Source organism: Lissotriton helveticus, chromosome 7 (assembly GCF_964261635.1).
Source record: "Lissotriton helveticus chromosome 7, aLisHel1.1, whole genome shotgun sequence".
Classification (NCBI taxonomy): domain Eukaryota; kingdom Metazoa; phylum Chordata; class Amphibia; order Caudata; family Salamandridae; genus Lissotriton; species Lissotriton helveticus.
This window is the reverse complement of record NC_136068.1, coordinates 1873343104-1873362874: the sequence shown is the minus strand read 5'-3', so window position 1 is coordinate 1873362874 and position 19771 is coordinate 1873343104. Positions and strand designations below refer to the sequence as shown.

At 51.3% G+C, this 19771-nt stretch overlaps 1 pseudogene; it reads right to left on the bottom strand.

Moving 5' to 3' along the window:
* Nucleotides 1–954: 954 nt before the first annotated feature.
* LOC144769825 (lactoylglutathione lyase-like) lies at nucleotides 955–12515 on the bottom strand (annotated as a pseudogene).
* Between the last annotated feature and the right edge of the window lie 7256 nt (nucleotides 12516–19771).

Here is a 19771-nt window from a genome sequence, read left to right as displayed (position 1 = left end):
ACTGATGGCATGTGTTTCTGGTGGAAGTGTGCATTGGAGACTAGTGGTGTTTGTGTCCGGTAGAAGCGCGCACTGATGGCTGGTGGTGTGTGTGCCTGGTGGAAGCGTGCACTGACGGCTGGTGGTGTGTGTGTGCCTGGTGAAAGTGTGCACTGACCGCTGGGGGTGTGCGCCTGGTGGAAGCGTGCACCATCAGCTGGTAGCATGTGACGGTTTGTAGTGTGGGGGCCTCGTGAAAGCGCGCACTGATGGCTGGTGGTGTGTGTGCCTGGTAGAAGCATGCACTGATGGCTGGTGGTATGTGTGCCTGGTGGAAGCGTGCACTGATGGCTGGTGGTGTGTGCCTGGTGGAAGCGTGCAGTGATGGCTGGTGGTGTGTGTGCCTGGTGGAAGCGTGCACTGACGGGTGGTGGGTGTGTGCCTGGTGGAAGCGTGCACTGATGGTTGGTGGCTTGCGTGTGCCTGGTGGAAGCAGGAGCATTCACAATGATAGAAGACGCAAATGAAACTGATGAAGAGTGAGGGGGAGAAGGGAGGGGAGTGTGAGCAGAGGAGCATGACTCAAAGCGAGAAGACACAAATGAAGCTGACCAGGAGAGATGGGGAAAAGGGAGGGGGATGGTGCAAGCAGAGGAGCCTGATTACAGCAATAAAAACACCGGTGGCAGCTGTGCACGTGCTCGAGCTCGTGAATGTAAGCTGTAGGCCAGCAAAAGTCTCTGGTGGCACTTTTAAAAGCCACTTACTAAATGTCTCGAAGAGACAGCTATGTGCTGTCTCAGACGAGACCCAAAAAGGGAGTTAGTCTTTTAAAAAAGTGTTATGTCAAGTACAGCTAAGATATAGAATTCCAATATTGTAAACAGGTAGTATTTTTATCGTACATACTCATTTTCAGCCTCTTGGAGCAATCTCTTCAAACATTTGATGGCACGGACCCAAAAGCTAAGATATTTATATTATATTTAACATGTTGTTGGGACTAAGGATTTCAATCCAGTAACCATCAGGATCCTGTACAAAAGCAAGTCCTTCCTTTTTACCATCATCTGGTTGCTTCACCTCCGGGCAGGTCACCCCCCGAGCACACTCCCCGTGAGTGAGCCCGTCCCCTGGTGCCGCCTCTGCCCTGAGCTGTGCCCTGTGCCCTGCGCATCTCTGCCAGATCCGCTTCCACGGATCTCCAGTGCCTCCTGCCACCAGCTGTGCCCTTGGCTGGGCCTGACCGCCGGATCCGCTTGGTCCGCGGAGCTCCTGTGCCCCCTGCCACCTGCTTGCCTCGCCGCCGTTTTGCTTTTCTTCCCCCCCGTTTTCTCCCTAGCCCCCAGTGCTCCCCCCTCCTCGACCAGCCCCGGCCGCGTTTCCCGCCACCTCCTCGCCGCTGCCCCCCTGCGGCCCCGCCCCCTTCCCTCGCTCGCCATCCCCATTCGCCACCCCGCTCCCCCTCCCAGCGGCCCCTCCCTCGCTCCGCCCCCCCACTCTCCTCATATGGCAGAGTGGCCAACGCGCAGCGTGCACGCGCAGTGGGCGCGCCCTAAGCGTGCCGAAGGCGCGCCAAAGGTAAGCCCGTCTGCGCCCGTCCGCGCCAGGACCGCGCCCAGCGCTCGAACCCCTGGCCCGCGAGGACCCCAGCCCACCCGCCGGACGTACACCACCGCCACCCTCAACGCACTCAACACCGGCCGAGTCCCGGGATGCTACCGAGCCACCCCGAGACGCACCCACGGACCCTTCAGCTGCCACGCCTGCAAGTTCACCTGCATCCGGACCTGCACCGCACCAGCACCCGCCAAGCCGAACACCAGCAGCAACCACCTCAAGTGCATCCTGCTCAACACCCGCTCCGTCCACAGACACGCCATCGAACTCTGGAACCTCCTCGACACCACAGCCCCTGACGTCGCCTTCCTCACGGAAACCTGGATGAACGACTCCTCAGCGCCCGACATCGCCATCGCCATCCCAGAGGGATACAAGATCACCTGGAGAGATCGCGTCAACCAGACTGGAGGAGGCATCGCCATCATCCACAGGGACACCATCCACATCACGACCAACATCGACGACACCCTGACTACCGCCGAACACCTACACTTCCAGATCCACACCGACCCGAAGACCACCCTCAGAGGCACCCTGATCTACCGACCCCCGGGACCACGCACACAATTCAGCGAGGACATCGCCGACTTCCTCAGCCCGCATGCCCTCCCCTCCGCTGACTACATCCTCCTGGGGGACATCAACTTCCACCTGGAGAACAACAACGACCGCAACACCACCACCCTGCTCGACAACCTCGCCAACCTCGGACTCAAGCAGCTGGTGTCCACCCCCACCCACCTCGCCGGACACACACTTGACGCCGTCTTCTCATCCAGCAAAGACATCGCCTTCAGTCACGCCACTAGACTCCACTGGACGGACCACAGCTGCGTCCACTTCACCTTCAGAAGAACGACGATCCACCACCACCAGCAACAGGTTGCTCGAAGAAGCTGGAACAAGATCACAGCCGACCAGCTCGCCGCTTCCCTGAGCCAGCACCCTACCACCAGCTCAGCGAACCCCAGCCGGGCCGCCGACAACCTCACGAAGTGGATCAGCAACTGCGCGGACGAACTGGCCCCACTGAGGACCCCGCCCAACAGACCCGGCAGCAAGAAGGCCCCATGGTTCACCGACGAACTCACGAGCTCCAAGAAGAACTGCCGAGCCCTCGAGAAAGCCTGGAGAAGGGAGCCAACACCGGACAACATGACCACCCTCAAGCTCGCCACCCGGAAACACCACCAACTGATCCGCGCCACCAAGAAAACTGCATTCAAGGACCGGCTGGACAACAACGCACACAACTGCAAGGAACTCTTCAACATTGTGAAAGAGCTCTCCAACCCCAACGCCGAAAGCAACGACATCACCCCATCGCAAGACCTCTGCAACTCCCTCGCCTCCTACTTCCACAACAAGATCGCGGACATACACAACAGCTTCAGCACTCAACCGACGCACGCCACGACCAAACCACCACCCCCCACCACCACCCTCCGCGCCTGGACTCCGATCAGCACCGAAGACACCGTCCGCACGATGAACTCCATCCACTCCGGATCTCCGACCGACCCCTGCCCTCACCACGTCTTCAACAAGGCCGACGCTGTCATCGCACCCCACCTGCGGGACATCATCAACACCTCCTTCGACACCGCCACCTTCCCGGAGAGCTGGAAGCACGCCGAACTCAGCGCTCTACTAAAGAAACCAACAGCGGACCCCACCGAACTCAAGAATTACCGCCCCATCTCGCTCCTCCCGTTTCCAGCCAAAGTCATCGAGAAGACCGTCAACAAACAGCTGGCCGCCTTCCTCGAGACGAATGGATCCCTCGACCCCTCACAGTCTGGCTTCCGAGCCAACCACAGCACCGAGACCGCCCTCATCGCTGCCACCGATGACATCCGAGCCCTGATGGACAACGGAGAAACAGCGGCCCTCATCCTCCTAGACCTCTCCGCGGCATTCAATACTGTCTGCCACCGCACCCTTGTGCAGTGCCTCAGCAACGTCGGAATCCATGAGAAGGCACTGGAATGGATCATCTCCTTCCTCAACGGAAGAACACAGAGAGTCCGCCTACCACCGTACAAGTCAGAGGCCACCGAAGTCATCTGCGGCGTCCCTCAAGGATCCTCGCTGAGCCCCACCCTCTTCAACGTCTACATGAGCCCCCTCGCGGCCATCGCACACCAACACAACCTCAACATCATCTCCTACGCTGACGACACCCAGCTGATCCTCTCCCTGACCAACGACCCCGCCGCCGCCATAGCCAACCTTCACGAAGGGATGAAAGACGTAGCCGAGTGGATGACGACCAGCCGCCTGAAACTGAACTCGGACAAGACGGAAGTCCTCATCCTGGGCTCCTCGCCCTCCGCCTGGGACGACTCCTGGTGGCCCCCCGCCCTGGGCACCGCTCCCAAACCTACAGACCACGCACGCAACCTGGGCTTCATCCTGGACTCCTCCCTCTCCATGACCAGACAAGTCAACGCCGTCTCCTCGTCGTGCTTCAACATCCTGCGCATGCTACGGAAGATCTTCCGGTGGATCCCCACCGAGACCAGGAAGACGGTCACCCAGGCCCTCGTCACCAGCCGACTGGACTACGGCAACGCCCTCTACGCCGGAACCACCGCCAAGCTCCAGAAGAGACTCCAGCGGATCCAGAACACCTCAGCCAGACTCATCCTCGACATCCCACGACACAGCCACATCTCCGGACATCTGAGAGACCTGCATTGGCTCCCCATCAACAAGAGAATCACCTTCCGTCTCCTCACCCACGCACACAAAGCCCTACACGATCAAGGCCCGAGCTACCTCAACAACCGCATCAACTTCTACGCTCCCAAACGCCATCTCTGATCAACCAGTCACGCCCTCGCCGCCATCCCCCGCATCCGAAGAACGACAACAGGAGGAAGGTCCTTCTCCTACTTGGCCGCCAAGACCTGGAACTCCCGACCGACCGACCTGCGCCTGACCCAAGACCACCTCTCCTTCAGGAAGAAGCTCAAGACCTGGCTGTTCGAGCAGTAGCAGCACCCCCCCCCCCCAAGCGCCTTGAGACCCTCCGGGTAAGTAGTGCGCTCTATAAATGTCTATGATTGATTGATTGATTGATTGATGTTACTCCTAGATCTTCAAATCTTTTACAAACTGTGTAGACATCTGGAAATGCAATGCCAATGTCCCCAAATCCTCTAGGGTCAGAGCTTCCGTTATTATAACTAGGCCTGGGTGGTAAATTCTGTTTCTCTCGCGGAATTTGTGGAATTTGGGTAATTTCCCGTTCCGCGGAGAACGCAAAATTGTCCAAAATTCTGCGTTGAGCGATTTCGCGAAATTTTTGCTTGTTTGTGTTCTCAAAATGCGTGTTCACCAGATATTTACCCCCAAGCACGCAAACAGAGATTGCGAACAGGAAAAAAGCATCGCGAACAGGCAATACTCCATGTTCATTGAATTTCTGCATGTTCACGGAGATTTTTTACCGTTTCGCGGAGATGTGCGTAACGCAATTACGCAAATTCCTCCCACCCCTAATGATAACTCCTCTCTTCACTTCCCCAATTATGAGTCAGTTCTATTGTGGCCTTCCTGGAAAAAGTCCATGCTGTTCATTCTTTTTTTTTTTTTTTTTTTGGTGCAAAACATTTATTGAGCATTGCCAGGAGTACACAGCGTCTCACCAACAACCCGGTGGCCGGCCGCTATCAATGCATACATAAATACAAATCATAACAGATGTGCATGGGTGCGATAGCAATCGCGTCAAACAGTACTACACAAGTGACAAATGCAGCGTCTCCACATCTAAATCCATGAGTCTTGCATTTTTTTTCATTATTTTTTTTTTTTTTAATTTTATATGAACCGTAACATGTGCAGTGTCTATGCGAACCCATGGAGGAGGGGGGGGGGGGGGGAGGCAGGCATATCGGGCGCCCAGGCGGGCGCACCAAACCTTGAGGGGCACGTGGCTGGCAGAGCTATGAGACCTCAAATGAAGGGATAGGCGGGTCACAGTATCGGAGGCAGTAGGCCGTTAGATACCCGGGGGACGTCGTGGAGATCGGACTTCCCCACAGAGAGCTTTGAAACGGGGAGGCTGGGGGAGACAAAGAGGGGGGGGGGAAATGGGGAGGGGGGGAGGGGAGTAGCGAACACATCATGCCATACACGTCAGTCCAGGAGTTTCAATGTAAGACCAAGAAGTAACATCTCAGGATCTCTACATCCCAACCTCAATTGTTATCATCTTTGAGTGGGTCAGTTATCAAATAACATTGTAACGGGGCCCAGATGTCAGTAGGCCTAGAAGTAGGCGGTAGTAGTTCGGAATAGGTATGTAGTTGTTCCTGGCAGTATACCATGTCACTCATCCAATCCTTAAACTTGGGCGCCCTTCCCCTCCCCCATCTACAGGCCACCCTGCGTTTAGCTAGAAGCATAGCCAGCGCCACATATTTGCGGTGAGCCGCCTGGAGAGGCGCAACATACCCCAGAAGGGCTACCAATGGGGACGGATCCAACGTCATGTGTATCATTTTGGACAGCGCCTGAAACACTTGAGTCCAGTATCTGTTCACTTCGGCACACCCCCATGCAAGGTGTAGGAAATCAGCCCCTGGGGCCCCACACCGGTCACATGTATCCGTAGGCCTAAGCTGGAACCTGTGTAGGCGCGCTGGAGTGTGGTACAGCCTGTTCAGGAATTTATAATGAATTATCCTATAACGGCTGTTAGAGGATATGCGCTCGGTTTGCTGCAGGCAAAAGTCCCATTGTGTGTCTGTGAGAGTCAAGGCTAGATCTTGTTCCCATTTGTGCCTAGCGGGCAGAGCAGCGTAGGTCATGTTAGCCCGGACAGATTTATAGAGTGTGGATACCAGTTTAATCGGATTGTCATGAAGCAGCATGTTTTGTAGGGGAGGAAGCACTGGGGGCTCACAGGGGAAATCAGGCGTGATGGCTTGTAGCCCGTGCCGGAGTCTGACATAGTAAAACAGGTCAAGAGGTGTTGGTTGTATGCTCTCGTAGAACTGATCCCTAGTCCGGAAGATGCCGTCCAGATACAAGTCCCCCCATGTAGTGACATTTATTTTATTAAGCAATTTTTGAAATCCAGCCTCTTGCAGGAGCGGAAGCTGCGGGTGGTAGGACAGCGGCAGCCGCGGTGCATATAGGAAGTGCAAGTCAAGCTTAGCAACAATGGAGTGCCATGCCGTTACCGTGCTTGATACCGTGGAAGGAGTCTTGTCCCTACCCTCAATCTGGGAGTAGAGTGCACCTTCGATGGGGATCGGGTGGGCCAGCCAGTGTTCGGCCGCCAGTTGAGGCATATACCTCTGCTGGCATATCCAGAAGTACGCATAATGGGCCTGAGCAGCTCGGTAATAAAGCTCAAAGTCAGGGATGCCGAAACCCCCTTGTGAGAATGGTCGGACTAGGATCTCCCATTTGAGTCTGGGTGTCTTACCACCCCACACTAGTCGGAGCAATTCCGAGCGTAGTAATCGAAAGAAATGGGATCCGGGATGAAACGGAATGTTCAAAAAGAGGTACAAAAGCTGAGGGAGTATAACCATTTTAACTAATGAGGCACGTCCCGCCATGGAGAGGGGGAGCGTGATCCATCTAGATATATTGTCACTTATCTTGTCCATCACAGTGCCATAGTTGGCACGAATCAGCTCCTCTCTACTCTTTTCCACATGTATGCCTAAGTACTTGAAATCACCTGTGCTCCAGGCAAGTGGGAACTCCAGCGGAAATTGACTCGTCGAGGCAGTAAGAGGGAAGATACACGACTTCCTCCAGTTAATTTGAACTCCCGAAAGGGCACCAAATCGTATGAATTCCCAAAGTATGGGATGCAAGTTATCGCTAGGGTGGCGCACATAAAGGGTGATGTCATCGGCATACATAGAGACGAGTAACTGTCTCTGATAACAGCGCAGTGCACTATCCTGATGACGCTGCCTCAATTTAGCAGCCAGAGGTTCAGTGGCTATGGCAAAGAGAAGGGGGGACAGGGGACAACCTTGTCTTGTCCCCCTGGAGATCGGGAAGGCCGATGACAATTTCCCATTGATGAGGACTCTGGCCATTGGACGTGTATACAGTAATCTAATCCAAGAAATAAACATAGGTGGGAAGCCCATTCGCTCAAGAACTTTGAACACATAGTCCCATTCGAGCGAGTCAAATGCCTTGGTGGCGTCTAAAAAAATGGCTGCCATTGGGAGGTCTTCGTGTACGGAGTCATATACCGAAAAAAAGGTGCGGAGATTGTGTGATGTCGCCCTACCAGGGACAAACCCGGCCTGATCAGGAAGTATCAGAGCTGGCAGGAGGAGGCTGATGCGTGCTGCAATCAGTTTCGCGAGAATTTTAACGTCACAATTTAACAGGGACAACGGTCGGTAGGAGTCGCAGCTGGAGGCGGGTTTCCCAGGTTTAAGCAGTGACGTAATGAGGGCAATTCTCATGGAGGTAGGGAGATGGCCCACCTCCAGCGCGTCCTCATATACCTCCCGCAGTACTGGTGCCATGAAGTCAATAAACGTTTTGTAGAACTCAATAGGAATGCCATCCAACCCAGTGGCCTTACCCGATTTCATGCCCATGATAGCCTCCCTGACCTCATCCAGCTCAAAGGGGGCGTTCAAGAAGTTTCTCTGCGCATCGCTCAACCAACCTAAGGAGACATCCGCCAGATAATTGTCCAGTGTGAGCTCGCCATTCCTGTTAGAGGAGTATAGCGTACCATAGTGCCGCACAAATTCGTTCAGGATTTGGGTTGTGTCCCTGAGTACCAGCCCCTCAGCCGTCTCCAGTTCTAGTATGACCGTCGGCGATCGCATCAGTTTGACCGTCGCCGCCAGAGCCTTCCCAGGTCTCTCACCTTCTCCATATCGCCTGGCCACCCAGTACTTGTTCCTAAACTTCACCTCGCGAGCAGCCTCTTCGGAGAATTCTGACAGTTTTTCACGAATGGTAGCGAGGGTTGCACTGTCAGGGTTAGCTCTAAGGCGGCTCTCAGCACTACGCAGGTCATCTTCTATGCAGCGCAATCTAGACAGTATGCTCTTGAGCACTCCCGAGCCTTTTGAAATACATATGCCCCGGAGCGTGGCCTTAAAGGCGTCCCATATGGTCTCAACGTCCTGGACAGAGTCTTTATTGCGTCTAAAGAAATCCAAACATTCATCTCGGAGTTCCTCTTGGAATACCGAGTCCAACAACATAGAGGGTTGCATACGCCACGCCGTCACTGGGGGGCCAAGTTCAGAACCGGTCAATGTGATAAGAACGGGGGAGTGGTCGGAATACGTCCTGGGGAGGTGTGACGCGTGTATAAGCGCTGTATATAGTTGTGAGGTTAGGAGGAAATAGTCGAGTCGCGCCCATGACTTAGCCTGCGCTGTAAAGTGTGTACCTTCCCCTCTTGTCCCGCAGTGTGAACGCCAGGCGTCAATGAGATTGTTACCGGCAATGGTCGCTCTAAGGACTTCTCGCCCGTTAGTATAGTGGTGTGGGGCGGGGTGCGACCTGTCCAGGGGGGGGTGTAGGGTCATGTTGAAATCTCCTCCCCATATGAGGTGTTGTGGTCCCGTCTCCCCAATCGCAGCCCATAAAGAAGTGAAGAATTGTGGGTCATCCGTGTTGGGTCCATAGCAACATGCTAGTGTCACTGACATATGCCCCAGTTTGCCCCATAACAAACAATACCTCCCCTGGGGATCAGCCCTGGAGCCAGCCAGCCGAAAAGGTGTGGATCTCTTAACTAGAATGGCTGTACCTCGTGCATATGAGGAGTAATTAGCGAAGATCGAGTGAGAGGCCCACCTACTCCCAAAGGCGTGTGATTTGTGGGGTGCAAAATGTGTTTCCTGGAGGAAAGCAATGTGAACGCTATGGCAATCAAGGTAGCTCAATATTTGTCTCCTCTTCCTATGGTCCCCCAGCCCTCTCACATTCCAAGTAACCACATTTAGGCGCGTGTCATCCATGGAATAGTGTAAAACAACAACTGCAGGATTAAAGCGTGTAAGACGGCCACGTCATCCTTAGCAACATATAGGCCATTGTCTAATCGGACCAGTCCAGCGACACCCAGCGGAACAATGGAGCGGAACATCAAGGAATCGCCCCCACCTCTTGTGCCACGTCCCAGCCACGTCCCAGCCATAAACAATGCGCAGCACATCCATCCCACCCCCACATCCCACGGCCATAACCAAGGAGCCCTCCATAGGGCAGATAAATGAGTTCATAACACATCATGCACATGTCAAAACCTGAATCCCAACAAGATCCCCAGCACTTCCCCCATCCCACCCCCCCCAACAGCCCTAACAGACAGACCCAACTGGAAAAAGGACAAACAGTTCTCAGTATGCAACCATACAGGGCGAATGTCACCGGCTCTTCTAAAGGAAGTTATACCTCGCCTAGTGTAAGCCCATTCCGCCCGATAGACAGTCCACCACCCCCCACCCACTGAAGCCACCCCAACTTGCCAGTACCCCAGTCCCGCCCCCCACCCACAAACCAAAAAAATACTAGAAAGCAACCAACAAACAAGAATCCAAGTCAATGTCATTGGGGAACACCCAGTAGGGGTCATCAGAGGTGCACGTCCTACCACCCCCAGCCATCCCACTCCGTGCAAGTCCACCCTTGGGGCCTCCATCCGGAGCAGAGAGGGAGTAAGGGGGTGGGGGCCTGGCATACATTACCGCCTGCAGTCCAACACCCGTCCATGGCACCCCAGGGGCAGCCGCAGCCACCGCCGAAAAGAATGAGTCCCCCTTAGCAGAGAGGGGAGTGAGGATGAGCCAATTAAATGCAGGAGTAGTAACCGTAGAGAGCCAGTCGTTGCCTACTCGGGGCCAGATGCATTTAAGTCTTCAGCGTCCGCAGGTCGTCTGGGCCTTTTGGGCAGAGTCTTAAGGTAGTCTTCAACCTGTTGTGGGTTGAGAAAGAAGTGCTGTGTACCCTGGTGGGTGACTCGCAGCTTGGCTGGGTACAGGAGAGCATAGTCAATGTTCAGATCCCGAAGTTTCCTCTTGACCGCAAGAAATTTTCGCCGCTGTTCCTGGACTACCGGGGTAAAGTCAGGGTATATGGAGAAGGGCACGCCATCATATGTTAGATTCTGGTTCGCTCTGGCGGCTCTGAGCGCCACATCGCGATCACGGTAGTTGAGCACGCGTGCAATGATGGGTCGCGGTGGGGCTCCAGGTTTGGGCTGAGGACCAAGGGAGCGATGTGCGCGTTCCACAATAAATTGACTCGAAAGAGCGTCCGCCCCCACCGCTGCTGTGAGTAGTTTCTCGATGTACAACTCCATCTTCCCAGTGTTGGTCGATTCCGGAATGCCCGTGACGCGAACGTTGTTCCGCCGGCTCCTAGCCTCCAACTCCTCGTTTTTGGCGGCAATCACCCTCAGTACATTGTCCATTCTGGCAAGGCGAGTGTCATGTGCCGCGGTCGTGTCATCATTTACCGATATTCTGCGTTCTGCCTCAGTTATGCGTTCTTCATGGACATCCATCTTTTGGGCTATTCCGTCCATCCTAGATGAGAGTCTATCTACTTTGTCGACCACCGTTGCGAAGCCCTGGCGTATCTCTTGCAGTATGGTGGCCATATCTGGGGTCAGCGGGGTCGATGTTGAGGCCTCCGTGATCGGGCTTCGAGGTGGCGCTGCGTCCCCTGTGTGCCGCGTCGCCTTCTTCTGCGACGCGGTTTCAAACTGCAGTTTGGGTTGGCGACTGTCTGGCTTTCCCATGCTGGCAACGAGATGTACGAACCCTCTGCGTCTATGCGCCACCTGCACTGCTGCTGGAGGGGAGCTGGTGAGGGAGATAGTAAGCCCGCACCACGCGGCGCAGCGGTGCCTCTCCTGCAACCGAGGTGCCAGGCGTTGGGGAAGGTACAGCAATCTCTAGCGGGGCGGCCCGCAGTGGTAAGAAGTGCAGTTCAGGTGCAGACAAGTCTCCTGTGATAGAGTGCGGGAACAGCAGCCAGAGAAGTAGCGCCTAGAGGATACAAGCAAGACCACTAGGCCATTAGATTCGTCCGCTCATCAGAACACCGGCAAAGGCAGGCTCCGATGCTGTGTATGGCGGCGGGATGGCAGGCCTCCGGTCGTCTCGGGCCTCCTGCAGGTGTGTGCAGCCAGCCGTCAATGGCGCCAAAACAGCGCGCCCAGCACGGCAATTGTGGAGTGTTCAGCAGTGCGAGACCCGTGGGGGCATCTCACCGTCCCCGCCCCCGCGTCGCAAGCAGTACGCCTTGTATGTACCTCGTGGCTCTTGCTCGATGTCGGCCTCAGCGCCAGTCCCAGTCGCGCCGCTCCTTAAGTGCTTGAGGCCTACCCGCCTCGTGGGGATCCCCGGGCTCGCGCAGGTCCAGGAGCCGACTTCAGGCACCGTCGCCGCAAGGTTCACGCTGGCCGGGGGACTCCGCAGGTCATAACTCCGGGGCACTAAGGAGTAGAGCCACAAAAGTTTCCCCGAGTGTGGAGAGTGGCCTGCCGCCCCTCCGTGGGGATTTTCGGGTGGGTGAGTGCAGGGAATGGAGGATAAATGACGGATCTTTATGCCAGGCTGCTGGAGCCTCACGTAGGTGCGGCCATTCAGCAAGTGCGCCCTCTAGCGCCCCTATGCTGTTCATTCTTTTGTATCGCTGGGAATGTCCTTTTTGTCCTCATAACCCTTGAAATAAAGTGAACATTTCATAGATGAAAAATCACATTTCTGCACCAGTGTCATTCAAAGAACTTTGGTGTAAAATTCTAATGACTTTTTGGGATCTTTTTTCCTAAGCATAGTTTGCTCCATCAAGTAATCCTTAGTGCTGGGGTCACAGTCTGTGCACGCGCCGACCATGTCTTCTTTGGACAGGCCATGCAACTCCGGCGCCAGGACTTCGGACATGATGCCACTGCGGTGGCGGGTTTTGGACGAAAGAGAGGAGACCTGACCCTGGGACTGAACTAGGCGGAGAGGCGGGAGCTAGGTCCCTTACATTCTAATTTTTAACAAGTATTTCATAGAGCCAAGGTTTTAGATTGCTATGAGTGACATTTTCATAATGTCAGAGTAATTATGAGTGACATTTGAATGACTATGGGTGACACTTTCTCGCCAGCAGAATTAAGCAATACAGAGGAGGGACGACCGCACTGAAAAGCGTTACACCTTATGAATGGTGTAACGCCCTATCATTTATAGGCCCAACCATGTGGAATAAACTTCCATCTGACCTAAGACACAATGACAACCACTTGTGTTTTAGGAAGGCCTTAAAAACTTTCCTGTTTCAGATGGCATAATTTTCCATGTGGCTTCCGCAGAGACAATATATTCTTTTTTTAGAACTTTTGCGAGCAAAGCGCGGAGATACCTCATGGGTCGATTCTTGCGCGATATAAGCAATTAAAATAAATAAATAAATAAATAAATGGTACTTGCCAGGAATCGTTGACTAGGAAGACAAATCAGTATTTCTGTCCTGTGACACTGTTTGTCTGCATCAATATTTCATCTTTCTTGCAAATCAACATGCTGTGCACTTTATTGCTGTTAGATAACTTGTAGGTACTGAGTTACTGCTTATCATTTAAAGGCAGAGCCAAATCCCATCTAAGTGGACATGTTTCTTCTTCTCAAATTCCATTCCTTTCTAATGAATTCATTCTATAGTTTATCCATTCTCCCCTACTCATTTATGATTATTGTTGCAAATCTATTTGTCGCTCACCCGTAAACAAACCATACTGGGTGTACTGCACTTATATTATATACTAGTGCGAACAGTTGGAGCCCCTAGTTTGACATTAAATATTTACCATGTAAAACTACTATTACTGGTTTTTGGAAAAGTTAATGCTGCCTTTTATTTGACCTCCATTGCTAGGGGCAGGGGGGACTGAACTGAAATAGGCACCGTGTAATATGGCTAAGTAGGTTCAACTCCCTGCTGTAAGGATTGGTGTAAAATCAGCAAGGCCCATGAATGGATGTGGTCTCCGTTCTTCATTTTTATCTGCTGTTTGTTGTGGGGTGGTGTGCTGTTATTATAGTGCTGTGAAGCTCCAGTGATGGTCACACCTCGAGCACTGTAGAAAAACGAACTTTATTATTACAAATACCATGAATCTGTGTCATTGTATGTCAAATGGACTTCAAGGCATGAGTTAAAATTCTTCATTTGTGGATGTTGTCCCTGTTTTTACAATTTTCTTACAAGCGTGAGCTATGATTACTGTGTGCAGAACGAGGTTTGTACAAAGTATGGCTCCAGGTACACAGGGTGAACATTTCCACATAGAAACTGCGCTCCTAAATGGCTACAGTTCTTGTAGAAATAAAATCCTTCTTTTTGAATATGATGTAAAGTGGAATGTCTGCTTGGGAGTGTATACAAATGATTCCATGGCATGTTTCTGCCTCTGCCGAGCGCCTTCGACCAGGGAGTGTGGAAGTTGTTGACAACGACAGCAGGCCTCACGTGCAGCTTGTCCGTGAGCAGAGGTCCACCAGGGGCTTACTATGGCATGCATTGCTCAGTAGCCCGGAGGAGGAACTGCCAGTTCTTTAGCCATGGATGAAATGCTGCTGAGGGCAGATCACCTTAAAGATGCCCCACTGAGTGGAGTCTGGCCTTCGTGCCATAAGCAACTACTACACTGAACGTAGACACATTTACTTCTTTCCAGGGTGGCAATGATTCCTCACGCCACTTAATTCTGGCTCGTCCGGGACCTGAGCACACATGCACACGTCTCAGGTGTGGCCAGTATGTAAATGTAAATGTATTGCGACTTATATAGAGCACGTATCACCCGAAGGTATCAAGGCGCTTGCTTAGGGAACCCGTCCTGGTATTCCCCTGTGAGATACCCCGGCAGGGTATCCACAAGGTGAAAGCCAGGCATCCCGCCGCGAGGGGCCGTAGTGGAGATTATGCAAGCTATTGCCCAGAGTCGCAGAGTGTGACCCCTTTAGTCGAGTAGGCACCGGAGCGAGAATTGTCGAGTCCGTGGAATTTTTGAGCCCGAGACCCGCCGAGGCGGGGAATCGAACCCTGGTCCACGGCCGATCTCAGCATCCGGGTCTGCCGCCTCTAACCACTGAGCCACTGGTTGGGTCCGGTTGCGTGATACTGTGTGCATGCACTGCAGCTGCGAGCTCTTTCTCATAGTGCCGGCTGCAGCAGAGTGTCAGTGTGCCAGCAGGTACATGAGCCGCCGGTTGGGTCGGGTTCATCACTGGTAACCCGCCACGTGGTGCAAGCGGCCATCTATGCTGCCATTGCCCCAGCAGCCCTTAGTGCAGCCAGCAGCCCATGAAAGCTTTGTGAAATGCCGCCCGCTCAAGTTGCATGCCTCAAACAATACAACGTCTTGGTAGCCATTGGCCTGGGCAGGCACGGACTTCGACATCCTGGTGTCAGTGAACCCTAATGCTGCACGCATGTCCTAAGTGTTATATTGTAAAACTGTGCAGCTCTTGCAGCTACACCAGAGCCCACAAGCCTGCCTGGAACAGTACGCACTGCATTCTGCCACTTAAGCTTGTATAAGGGTACATTATTATATAGCAGCACTCCGGCTTGACAGTTGAGGGGGCACTATAATGAGTAACTTTGCTTTTCAGTGCGGTGAAGAGAATCACCACACTGAAATGCGTTAGTCTAACGTCTGATGCGCGGTACTTGGCAGAGCTGGTTTTGCAACTCATGCTTGTCTTTTACATGGACGGTTGGCAATGTGGGTAAGTGTGCATTCATTGACTTCCGCTCACCACTGATGTGAGGCAAGGCCAGTTTAAAATGACCTTGCAGTCCAGTAAGATTAGGGTTCATAAATGGTAAGATGTTTTTGAACTTGAAGAGTTTGATTATAACATGTGGTGGAGCTGTTGTGATTAGGCAGGGGAAGTGATCTACAGGTCTGATTTTGCTATGGATGGAGACCCCAGGGCGTTGTGCTTGCAAGGGTATTGTGCAAGTCAGTAAATTTACTGCTGGCACGATTTAGTACCTCTGCATTCTTGTTGGCATAATGCATCCCATCCCTTGTGTAGAAAGGGGTGAGGGTTTGCGGAATTTATATGGCGCAGTCACGTGAAACCTGTCTTGCATATGAGTCTGGAGGAGGCTTTATAGACTGGATATTCCATATTTGAGTCTTGTATCAGTTGGCAATAGCCATAAATCCTTGCAACTATCTGTTGTGTATATAGCCAAAGTTCCTGCGATGGGTAGAAGTAAGCATATTTGCACTCTGCTTTCATAGCTAATACCGAAGCAGGCACATTTGGTGTATGCACACCCGATTAATAAGAACAGCATGCATCTGCCCGTACTTCATGAAAACGTCATGCAGCAGGCCTACAGATGACAATACAAGTTTTTTTCATGGTTCAAGTGCCGCTCTGCCCCTGTTTTAACAAGCATCTGCAATGCAATAGGTCTCAAAATTGAGCTATTGCCATTGTAAATGGCAATGCTTTTATTTATGTTTTGATTTTTTTAAACATAAATAAAAGGCATTGCCATTTACAATGCCAATAGCTTCAACTCTTGCAAATTTGAGACCAATTGCATTCCAAATTCTTGAAGTCATCGCTGAGTTGCCCCCTTCTGTCTTCCATGGGCCCTGAAGAGCTCCCTGTTTGCTCTGCCAGTGGTCACTCCTGCAGTAAGAGAAACTCATTAACCCCTTGACCGCGGTGAAAATTCCGCCGCGGTGCGGGTGATTTATGGCATGGGCGTGGTTCGGACGGCCCCCGGCCGTCCTCCGCACACGCCCACCGTGACGTCGGCCGGCTGCCGGCTGTCCGACGCATGGAAGGGGTTAAAGAAAATAGTGCATACAGACTAAAAAAGTCATACTGTGTAACAACTGAAGTAAAAGTGCCAGTCCTCATGGGAGGTTACAAATGAAGACAAGGCGGGACTAAGGAGGGACTAACAAGCCTAATAACGAATCAAAAGCCAGTATTTACGAAGGACAATGACACAAGCCAATGACAAATATCGGGAGAGAGTTGGCAGGGCTTCAAGTACATAGTCCAATACAGCATGGCTCGCAGAGCAGCCCGTGCGCCGCCCAGGCTCGACCTAAAAAGGCATTGGAATACCTGGCCGCTCAGCTGTGCTCCTCTGTAGTGCTTCTACAGTACTAAACTGAATAAGCACTGTTTTGTGGTGCAAGATTAGCACCTTTTTCAATATATCAACCACCTCAATCAGGGTTACATTTCTTGGCTTTGCTGCTGTTTGAATGAAATGAACAGCAAACCCTTTTGATTCCCCTCCATGAACCCTTTCTAGCAGTACCATTGGATTATGAGAGTGCTATCTATGAAACTGTAAAACCAACAGTAGATGGACAGAATGCAGAACAATGTCATACATTCACCACAGTACAGAGATCTGGGCCTAAATCCATCATTTTTGTGCACTCCACACCACCCCAGTTGAGACATGGCCATATGCAAATCAGCCTTGACCCTGTGCCTCATGGGAACAGTCCAGCCCGAACTGCCAAGCCATGTTTTTCCTGGACCGGAATAAAGCATCCTAGGACCGGTTTCTGGCTATCAGCCATCTTCAGCCAGGATAGCTTGACTCCAGTGGTGTGGAGAGCACGGGACTCACGTCTGAGCATTCCCGTCCCACTCGGGTTGACAAATGCAAAACCAGCAATTAATGGACAGAATGCAGAACAATGTCGTACATTCACCCCAGTAAATGACTGGCCCAGTCCCTGAGGTAATCAGTTATGGCAGTTACTGGCCACCATTTTGCGTAGCTAAACTTGCCCTAGAAAAGGAGGGATTTCAAGGCCTATGAGGAACTATAGGGTCAAGGAGTACTTAAACCCCAGGAAAACACCTAAAAATTCCAGTGGACATAAAAATGAAAGGAATTGAGGGGCAAAAGGGAGACAAAAATAAATAAATAATAGGAGGGACCACCCAAAGGGCTGACAGGTCTAACAGTGGTGTTGAGTGGAAATATGCTGAATGGAATTATTTTGCATGCCATGGAGTGTATTTGTGTAGATTTTCTTACCAAGTTTCAAAATGATGAAACAATTAGAATAAAAGGCGGCCTTTCGTTGTGCACAAATTTACAAAATTTTATAATATGCAAAGATTTGTCCAAATATCTCAAATAAAACATGCATATTGAATACTCAGTGACATATGTGTTGGTGAATTTTAGGGAGGGCTTGAACAATGTGGGGTGCTGTTTGGGTTGCTAATGATGCTAGGGCTCTGCACATCTGTGGCGGAGGGAATGTTCATCTTAACTCATTCTAGCACATTTGATACAGGAATTCTGATTCCAACGGTCCAAACAAAGCACCCATAAATGTGTATGTGATTCATGGGATTTTGGATTAATTCACTGCTCAGCAGGCAGCAAGTGGCTTTCTTGTGAAACTGTAAACATATTAAATGCCTCAGCATTAGATAGCTATTGAGTGAGGTAAGAAAAAAAAGCATGAACATTTATATCACATTAAAGAGTAAAGACACCTGCATCATTTCTTCTGGCTGCAGAGAGTAGGGTTACTGTTATATTCCTGACTTTTTCCTTGCGGCATTCTCAATCTGAAATTGCCTTGTGTACCTTTTGAGACATGAGATGGGGGTTGGATCTCGCTGGGGGCAATCTTGTTTTCTTTATAATGATGCTGACCTGTCTCAACGCCAATGTGATCGCTTCGTGTGTTTAGGGCTGGTGTGTTTGGGATGGTCATTCGCCACTAATGACTTAGATCAACTACCAAATACAATAAATTACAATTTCTTCCAGAGGGCTTGGAAGACTTGTGGTTGAATTATTACTGAATTTCCTGAGAAATTTTCATATTCAAGTGGATTTCTAGTATTTCTGCCCTAGTTAGTGTGTCTGCTCAGTAGGTTATGTGTTCGCTACTGATATTACTGTGTGACCTGTCAGGTTGAAATCTAGCAGGACCAGCTCCGCCGTGCATCCATTCAGCATGGATAAAATGAGTAGCATCAAGTTGTGTAACACTTGTTATAATAGCGCCTACAGATGCAAACCCCTGGTATTACGCTACGCACTACATAAAACTATTTATCATCATCATTATTATAAACCTCCTAGTCACAGGTTTGATAGTGGCATGGCTGACTGACCATTTCATAGTTCGAAAATCAGAAAAGTGAGTTGGGTAATAATGACCCCTTGTTATTCACAGCGCTATATACCGTAAACACGTGCACGGTAAAAATAACCAGTTTCTTATTTGATAGTAAGACCAACAAGTGCACCCAGCAGGTAATCTGCCTCAGATATCACCACTACTCTTCTATTTGCAAAATCAAACAGAGAAGAAATGTGTGGGTTTAATTTGCTTACATGGCTATCTGGCAATAGTGCAGAAAATAGATGGCGAATCAGAAGGGTAACAGGAAGCGCATTCGGGAAGAGTTGGAAGGAGACAGAAGCCTGCCTGATAATAGACTGTGCTAGTAGCCACATCATCACTACTGTGGACAGATTCTATCCACAGTGGAGGGCATGCTATGGAGTGGGGATTCAGTGTGAAAAAGGTCTTGTTTTCCAGATTCAGTTTCAAGAACAAGGCAAGGGCAGGTCGCTGACTTAAGTCTAGAGGAGCTGAAGGCCATCAGCATTATCGTAAAATTAGCAAAGAGTATAGGAGATGAAGAGGCGCAAAAAGTTACTTTCTGTGGTACTCAATTTTTGCCTTGGAGAATGTTTGTACAGAAGAGATGACTACAAAGCCCTTTAGGGTGAACTACACAATGCATCTTACATGGTGGGGTGTGAATTCTTAACAGAACACACATTTTTCAACAACTCCACACTATATCTTGGAGAAACATGAGCGTTAATATTTACAGCTCTGAAACAACGTACAGTATCAGTTCTCCAGAAGCCGTCTATACTAACAAGCCAGCGAGGCACAGAGCTCCCTCAGTCTAAATCTCTCCAGTAACATTTCTAATCATCTTTTGTGCTTCCGGTGACCGGTCTCTCAGGTCTAAACATAAGAGCACTGTTAGAACTCGGGGTCTATAGTTGGCAGAGGAATGTGTCTTTGTCCAAGAAGGCACCCTTGCTTCTAGTCAGGGTAAGGGGGATACACACTTTAGATAGAGCCTGCTCACCCCCTTGG